Raw genomic sequence first — 8,484 nt, forward strand, 5'->3', positions numbered from 1 at the left:
CCAGTCTTTGCTTTTCAGTCAGATTCTTAGCTGAGGTGGGAGTAAGAGTTAATGGGGTTTACATTAATGATTGATAAGTGTCTTGAGCAATGGCAAAAATCAGCAAGAGAACTATGGCTAAATCAGCAGCACATGAATGTGTTTTATGGCAAGCTCATCTCAGAAGGGCATATTAAGGGAAAGATAAAATTTTATTGATATATCATAAAGTGAAATTGCAAAACGTTTCCTAATTATGAGGAATGTGATGCTGAGTCACTCAAATCCCTAAAAAATGAAATCAAGAATGTTAATATCAGCAATATGGAATGACTGCTGTTCCTGCTTCTAACAGAAATTTGAAATAGCAATTTATCAGTGTAGAATTAAGAGACTATCTTAAGAGAAATTGTATAAATAACATGGATTGATTGTCTTTTGTGAGTAAAGAGGAAAAGGTACTTAGGAAAAATTTATCAGCAATGTATAACTGGTCACTGAAAATACAAAGAACATGAGGAGTCAGTTTAGGGTTGACCTTGTTACTTCAAATATGAACAGCAATCAACAGAGTAGGTTTAAAGTCTCCATAGAGACTCTCTCCACAGAGAGAGTTGGGTACAGTTTCTGGAGTAAAAATTGAGCATCTTCGTTTAGAACAATGATGCTTCTAATCGACATTTTGCTGGAGCATACTGTATTTGTTTGTATAATGGCAACAATTTTCCCTAGCCATTCTTGTCCTCTATCTAAAGCAAAGCCAACATCAGTGTCTGTTTTAAAACTGAAGTTATCTTTTTGTCACTAATAGGGGACACAGTTATGACTGCATACAGTGTATAGGATCAGCTATTTTATGAGTAAGTATGTTGTTCTAACAAAAGAGCACTTTTGGAAGCATTGCAACAAAAATAGTGTTGCCATAAGTCATGGAATGGACACAGTTGGGGTTGGCAAATGCTCTTGAGAGAGTCAGATCAGGAGAATGAGTGGTGCTAACTGGTATAAAAAAAGCTACACTAGTAGAAGTCCAACACAGATTTCTTACCATAATATTTCCTCTTAGCCTAGATCTTGACTCCTTGTATAGACTCACTTTATCTAAAGCTGTCCCCTTGTTTAGAAGGACCTGGGTAAAAGGAAGAAAAAGGCTTGTGTCCTGGTGACCGGTAATTCCTCCTGCCCTTTTTACAATTACCTTAATTATGTCTTTGATACTCCTCCACACACAATTTATCCTAACAATTCTGTGCAGACTTAATCTGACTTAACGAGTTAATGGTCGTTGACTTTCATTTAAGACACTTACTGTTTTCAGTTTCTGTATTACGTTTGTCTGGCATGCTGTGAGAGAACTTTCAGTGGCTGCTCTCGGCTGGTAACTGATATGCGAAATACCGAAGTAAGTCTCTGAAAAGTCTCTCTGCTATTGTCATGTCTCAGTGCCATCGCTGCTTCTGAATTCCGGTTAGATCTCTACTAGTGAGTGGGATGTTTGGTACAGTATCTCTCTCTTTCTCCCATTTTACAGAGTGGTTGACCTAAGTCTGACACAAGAAACTGAACTGTGAACAGAAGTACAGTCACTTTCTTCCATGCTCAAACTCAAGTCCAGAGTGGACACTGGACATAGTTCTTGGCAATATCTACCATCCACTGCCGTTGAACAGCAGCAATTTCATAGCTTTGCTTATGACTTGGTGCTGTATTACATGATCTTGCATTATTTGCATTTTACTTATATGTATTCAAAGGCAAAAGAGAATCAAAGGTCCCTGGAGAAAAGCTGTATTTCAGAGGCAACATGAAAAATACTTTGTTTTCCCCAGGAGTTTTTGCTGACTCATGATGCTTTCTGGGCCTTAGTTACAATAGAACGACTGAAGTGTCTATAGTCAAATTAGCCCCCATCTCTCTCTGCCAGGTACATGGAACGTGGTTAGGTAACAACTGTCACATGGAACAGGTAATTTGTAACTCTGGAATGAATTACTGCTTCCATGTAATAGTCATTAGAATCAGCTGCTGTAGAAATACTACGGGCAACAGTGGTTGCATGAAGAACCTGGTTCATGTAAAATTAATTCCTTTTCTCCATGAGCACTGAATGTGCTGTTCTCCCCTATGTTTGGGGGGTTTTTGTATTGGAAGTTTTCTGCTACTAAGTCACGCTTAATTTGACTTCTTCCACCAGTGAAAATTTTAGTTGCTTCTTGAATTTGATTTCACAGCTTTTCCCAGGCTCTTGCTCATGAAGATGCAGATAAGGTAACTATTCTAGAAATTGCCATGTAACCCCTTAGTTGAACTCACATTTTGTGTTTTACATCCCTGATAAATTCACTCTGTCCGTAGGAAGAGCAGGGGAATTTAGGATATTTACAACTGAAAATACATCAGTCGTCTTTGCATCAATTTAGATAGAAATAAAAGCATTTTTCTTCCATAAATGTTCCTTGGAACACAGTTCTCTCCATCTGGTTTACCATCCTGAGACTGAGAAGCTGCCTGTGTGTCGATCACATATGAGCCTAATGTCTAAGCTTCTGTTATAATCAATAAATTAATAAATAAATAACTAATAATTAATCAATCAATCAATCAAATAATCAAGTCTATGGATCCTAGAGTCATTCAGTTCACCCTAAAATAAACATCTAAAACTTTATTCAGTTCCTTGCCCATAGACATCTAGCGTCATCTGAGGTGCTTGAAAATACTGTGGTCTCCAGCTGCTGCTCCTGAAGGATGCTGATCTCTCAGAGGTCTTGTGTCGGTTCTGTGAACTGCGTATGAGGATTTCCGATACCATGGGACATCTCAGATGGCACTGAGGCATATCTAAGTTGAAGCAGCTAAATCCAGCACCTTTGGCTGGTAGCTAAATGTCTCTTTTAGGCTGTAATAACTGTAATGGAAACTTAGGCAGCTGGGTCACATCTGTTCACCTACATCTGGACTCCTAAATTTAGTTATATTAATTTAGAGCTGAATTCTACCCTACTATTATGGAATTCATTTAATCTGAAGGTAGATATGTACATGGATCAGATACTTACTTTCTGGAATGGAGAAGTAGCTTTGGTAGCTACATTGGAAATACCTAAGACTAGTCATTTAGCCTCTGCCGCTTTGTTCTCACAACAGCTTTGGGGACAGGAGGACAATGGTTACCTTTTGGCACATGTGGTCACAGGTTAAATTATAATCATGGACCTAAGTACAGAAACTACTAAAATGTAGCAAAAGTACCCCACAAAACATATGTTATATATGTGTTTCCCTGATTCAAGGAATGTCAATTATAATCTGCTGTTGAGTAAGCTTATCAAGAAGCTGGACGAGTTCTGCAGAGAGGTGGTGATGTCTTTGTTCCTCCTGCCCATGAACTATTATTGTGCCTGTATTTTTGTCTGGGAAGACCCTCCTGAGACTGAATATGGGTGAAAAAGATGGTAATAGAAGACCATAGATCACACTGAGGAATATGGGTAAAGCTTGACTATCCCACTCCTACCTTTCTAACCACATCCCAGGTTTTTCATTCATATCTCAAAATTTTTTTGGCTTATAAGCATTTTGGGTTAAGAACTATCTATCTTTTTTTCTTTTCTAAAATTTTATTTCGAGCATTTAGCATGCATGGCTTAACCAGGTTGAGACCAGCAGGCACTACTACAATGCAAAGTAATGACATTGTAATGACATCCCAAAAAAAAGAACTATGGTTCATGGTGATTAATTTAACCTGGCTCTTGACATAAATTATAACAGTCTTTGTACCAACTCATCACAGAAGAAAGCATTAGATACAGCATTTAAAATGGCACATATCCCCTTGGGGTGCCTTTGCAAAAGAAAGAGTTTGTAGCGCTGCACGAAACTAGGACTGAAAAGACCCCAGCGAACTGTGTCCCTTCCTCTGGCAGCTCGTACCTTTCAGTACCAGCATAAACCAGGAAGCCAGAACACCCCAAGGACTTAGGTGTGAATTCAAACTAGAGGAGCTGCTGCTAGGTGTGAAACCTAAGCCAGATATTAGTCATTGCTAATTATTATTTTAAACTCTACGGGCTGGTGATTGTTTTTACAAATTGTATATCTGACTATATTGCAAAGAAAGTACAAGGAGTACAAGGAGCCTCATCGCATCACAGGAAGGAAAAACATATTGCTCTTTATCTGCACGTTCTGCTCCAGCGTGCCCACGCGCAGTCAGACTCTTAACCACTCCTGCGGCATTTCTTTCGCGGGTGTCCTGCCTGGTATCGTTACTCAGATAAGAGGCATTCCAGAAACCCCTGCTCTTCCCTTTAGCACCACGAGGAGCCCGGGAAGTGCCAGTAGCAGCTCTCTGGTATTACTGCTAAGCACCTGAACACTGGTAAGCTGCAAATGTGATTCTTTACTATAAACAAATGCTTCAACATTTCAAACTCTGAGGGGGTCGTGCAATGCATTTTTGCATCACATCACATCTCATGAGGATGCAGTGAAATCCCTCAGAATTACAGGCAGACTTTTGGCATCACCCCCAGCCACAGCTTCACTGAGTGTTAGGAGACATTTTTTATTTCTATGCTCTCTGGAAATATCAGAACAATATAGAAATAAATAATGCAGGAATTGCTGATTGCTCATTAGAGAGTCTGTCTTTGTAAACTGCTTGCCACAGCTTTGCGGAGCTGAGCGCTGCTTTAACCTTTAGGTGGTTTTAGCTTTAAACTTCCAGTTTTATTGCGGTCGGTTTGTTACTTGCTGATGCATATCTGTTTTCACACCATTTACAGAAATATTGCTGTGAATCTTCACAAATATTTGATTTATTTTCATAAACTGCCTGATATTTTTGTTTGAATCTAGATGAAATGAAGAGCAAATAAGCAAGGATGGAGCTTAGCATTTGTGAAGAAGGATCATGAATGTGTGACAATGCTGGCCTCCTGTATTTTTACAGGCAGTGACTTACCATACATCCCGTGACAAATATTGTTACTTCCCTGTGTCTCAGTTTCCTAAACAGCAAGATTGTGATTTATGATAACTACCAGGAAAAAAAGGCACATATAAGATAGGATTCCAATGTAAGCATGCAGCTTATCTGCATTAGTCAGGTTGTCATATTTAAAATATTTAGTTTAAAAGGTGGCTAGATCACAGTCAAAAAAGTTACTCATTCAAGAAGAAGAAACTTAATTTTTGGGTTACATTCCCATAAAGAAACAAAAGTTAAACATTTTGAAAATGACATCTTTTAAAAAGAAGGGTTAACTTCCGAATCAGATTTTCAGAATATGTCTGGTTTGCCATCACTTGAGGTTTTTAAGTAGAGAATTAATATTATGTAAAAGATCCTGTGCTTTCAGTCACATTACAATCTTCCAAGTGTTCAGTTGCATACTAAGGAAGACCAATTTTCTGTAAGAAAAAAATCGCTGCATAACATAGGGTAGCCATGGTTCACACTGGTTAGAGAAGATGTTCCTGTTAGTCTCCTCTAGCTTTAAAAGCTATAAACCCATGAGTGTGCTGAGATTAAAAAAAAAAAAAAAAAAATTGTACATCCTTTAATTCATTTAATTGTTCCTTTGCTTTGTGAACAGTCTCCATTTAAAATCTTTGCTCTCTAAGAACTTTTCAAATGCAGGTCTAATATTTTCCTCATAAAGTATATATGTATGAGGTAGGTAAGATTTCTCTGGTTTCCCTTAAGCTTGTGTTATTGTATGTACCTTGCCTTTGCTTCAGCATAGGAAAGTTTCTGAGTAAGACAGGACTTTTTTTCTCTATTATAACTGATATTTGGATGAGATTCTCTTCTCAAAGTTACTGCAATGATGCCTTTGTTCATATTCTTATCTTAATCAGAGGCCTGAGTTTTCTAACTTGCATTGAGCCACTCAGCCAAACAGGCTACATTTCAGGTAAGCAATCTGTGAAAGGACAGAAAGGACAGAAAAGCAATCTGTGAAAGGACTGATCACTTAGTAATGCTGATACTGTTTCTGTAGACATAAAGTATGACAAAAAATCTTAATGCCAGATCCTTAATTTCTTTCTCTTTTTTTGGACAGAAAACAATGGGGATCCATTAAAGAATCTTTAATAAAAGAACCCCTGATATCCCCTGTATGACCCCGGTTGCATTGGGACTGGAAAAAATCTTTCGGAGATTTTCCCCAGATGACTGCTTACACCTGCGGCAGTCCCAGGGTGCTCTCAGTGACCCCTCACCCTCTAAGCGTAGTAGGGAGGCAGGTGGAAGCTGCACCTTCAGCTCTCAGCAGGATGCTGGGATCAGCGCTGCAACGGAACAGCATGGACCATTTCCCCATTGATGCTGGACTGTCCCCAGTGACCTTTAAAGATCAAGGAGTGGAGTTCCTGCTGCTTCCTACTAGACTCTGGAGCCACTGGGAAAATTGTCTAATTGCCCCTAATGACTGGTTTTAAACCAGGTAGAGAGGATTCCAATCAATATCTAAAATGAATGTCAGCATCCTGCAATTTTCTTGTTTTGTTTTGTTTCTATCTGAAAAAAGAATTCCTTAACGTGTTTGACAGTGTTTATCCACTAAATTTCTTTTGGGCTTTGTGCTGATGAAAAATAGTACAGTTGAAGACTCTGGCCACTGTTCCCACTGTTTTATTCCTCATCTCTGCCTCTGCCACCATCCCTCTCATTACACCCAGCCACCTCCCGCTCCTCGCTCAGGTCTACCTTGCAGGCTCACAGGAGGCATCCACAGCGTAAGCTCAGACTCTGGTTCTTCTCCCATGGGATGACAAAGTCCAGTAAGACTACCAGCAGCTGAAAGCTGACCTGAAAAGAAATAGAGGGCTTTGGGACTAAGAGGAGGGAATCTGTAAAAATGATGCCCCAAGTACTACCTTAAAATGAAAGAGAAAATTGGATAATAAGCTGTGCAGAAATCACAGGAGGGTCAGGGGACTCTCTCGGATCATCAAGTGGGAAATTACACTGACTTCCAGGTTGACAGCAGTGGCTGGAAGGAAAAAAAAAAAAGATGGCAAGACTACTACCAAACATTTTCTATTAGAATAAAAATATTAAGCTCAAATATCAGGGCAACATTGGCCAAAAAAAGAGCTGAGAAAACCAAAGCATCAAACTGTCATCTAAGTGGAAGCGGCAGTTGCATGTAACTGGGTAAGGTATCAGTACATCATCTGGAAGCTAGACTAAGTATTATTTCAAGTAGCTAAGGGTTTAATAGAGCTTAGTACACATGCAGGATGTCTCCCATGCAGACTTAGGGCTTTGCAGAGGCAGGGGAAGGTAGTAAGTCCTGCTAAATATTGTTGGTGGGCTCTGGTCATGAAGTAAAAGGCAAGAACACATTTTCTGCATGTGCATGGGGTGATCCATGTAAAAATCGGTAGTTATGGGATCTTGCAAAAGGGCTTTTATAAATCAATAATGATAAAGTATGTACTAATCTATTGGACATAACAATATTTGAGCATAATATAAACAGATGACTGGTGTCATCTGTTGTGCAGGCTGTGAATTAATGCTCTGCTGGGTACAAAATAGTAAAGGGAATCTGGATTTTTGTCTAATTTCAAAGAACCAATTAGTATTTCGTCCTTTTGGTTTCAGAGTTTTTATGTCTGCCTGTGAGAAGGCTATATCCGTCCAAAAGATTTGATTTTTTCCTCCGGGTGTTTAGAGTGGTCACTGCTTGCTCTCTATTTTGCAACATGTTTAACTCCTTGCCCCTCTGAATTTAGATAGCAATTGAAACAGTCGTAGCTTAGACACATGGTGATAAGGCAGCCATCTGTTAAAAAAGTGGTCCAATAAATCTCATTTTCAGTCATTGACTTAAAATACCCTTTAGCTTTAGCTCCTTTCATTCTATTAATTTGTTTTATTAAGTATTTTTAATTTACATTATTTTTGTCTCACATTACAGGGAAAATAAGAGGCTTAGAGTCTGTAAGATGAAATTAGAAAACAGGCAGAAACCATGTAATGGTGGTACATCTTGAGATGCAGGATTTCCAAAACTGTCAAAGGCATGTCAATAAATGCATTTTTTTCCCCCAGAATAATCAGAAATCTTGCAAAATTCTGAAATAAATTATTTTAAAAATTTATTTTCTGAAATTAAACTTTATTTTTCAGGAATAGGAGATATTAAGAATACTTAGCACACAGAAAGTATTAGAAGGCATAGTAGGTGTAACTTGTTTACACTTGAATACCGAGGAATAGACAGAACAGCAGAGGTAGAACTACACTGCCCTAATGAATCCTTCCTAGAGATTTTCCTTCCCCTCCCAGCCTCTGATGAATCAAACCTCCTGTAAGGCTTCGAGGGTCCTTAGTTCCCCCTGATTTCAATGGGACTTGCCAGGAGTAGGCAGCTTACAGATTCAGTCACCAAATGAATTCACTCCTGTTGCTGACTGCTGCAACCAGTAACTGCAATAAGTCACGCTATAATGTATTTTTCTAGTGAGTAGCACTTGGTTTTA

Source organism: Fulmarus glacialis, unplaced genomic scaffold (assembly GCF_000690835.1).
Source record: "Fulmarus glacialis isolate BGI_N327 unplaced genomic scaffold, ASM69083v1 scaffold44516, whole genome shotgun sequence".
Taxonomy (NCBI): Eukaryota; Metazoa; Chordata; class Aves; order Procellariiformes; family Procellariidae; genus Fulmarus; species Fulmarus glacialis.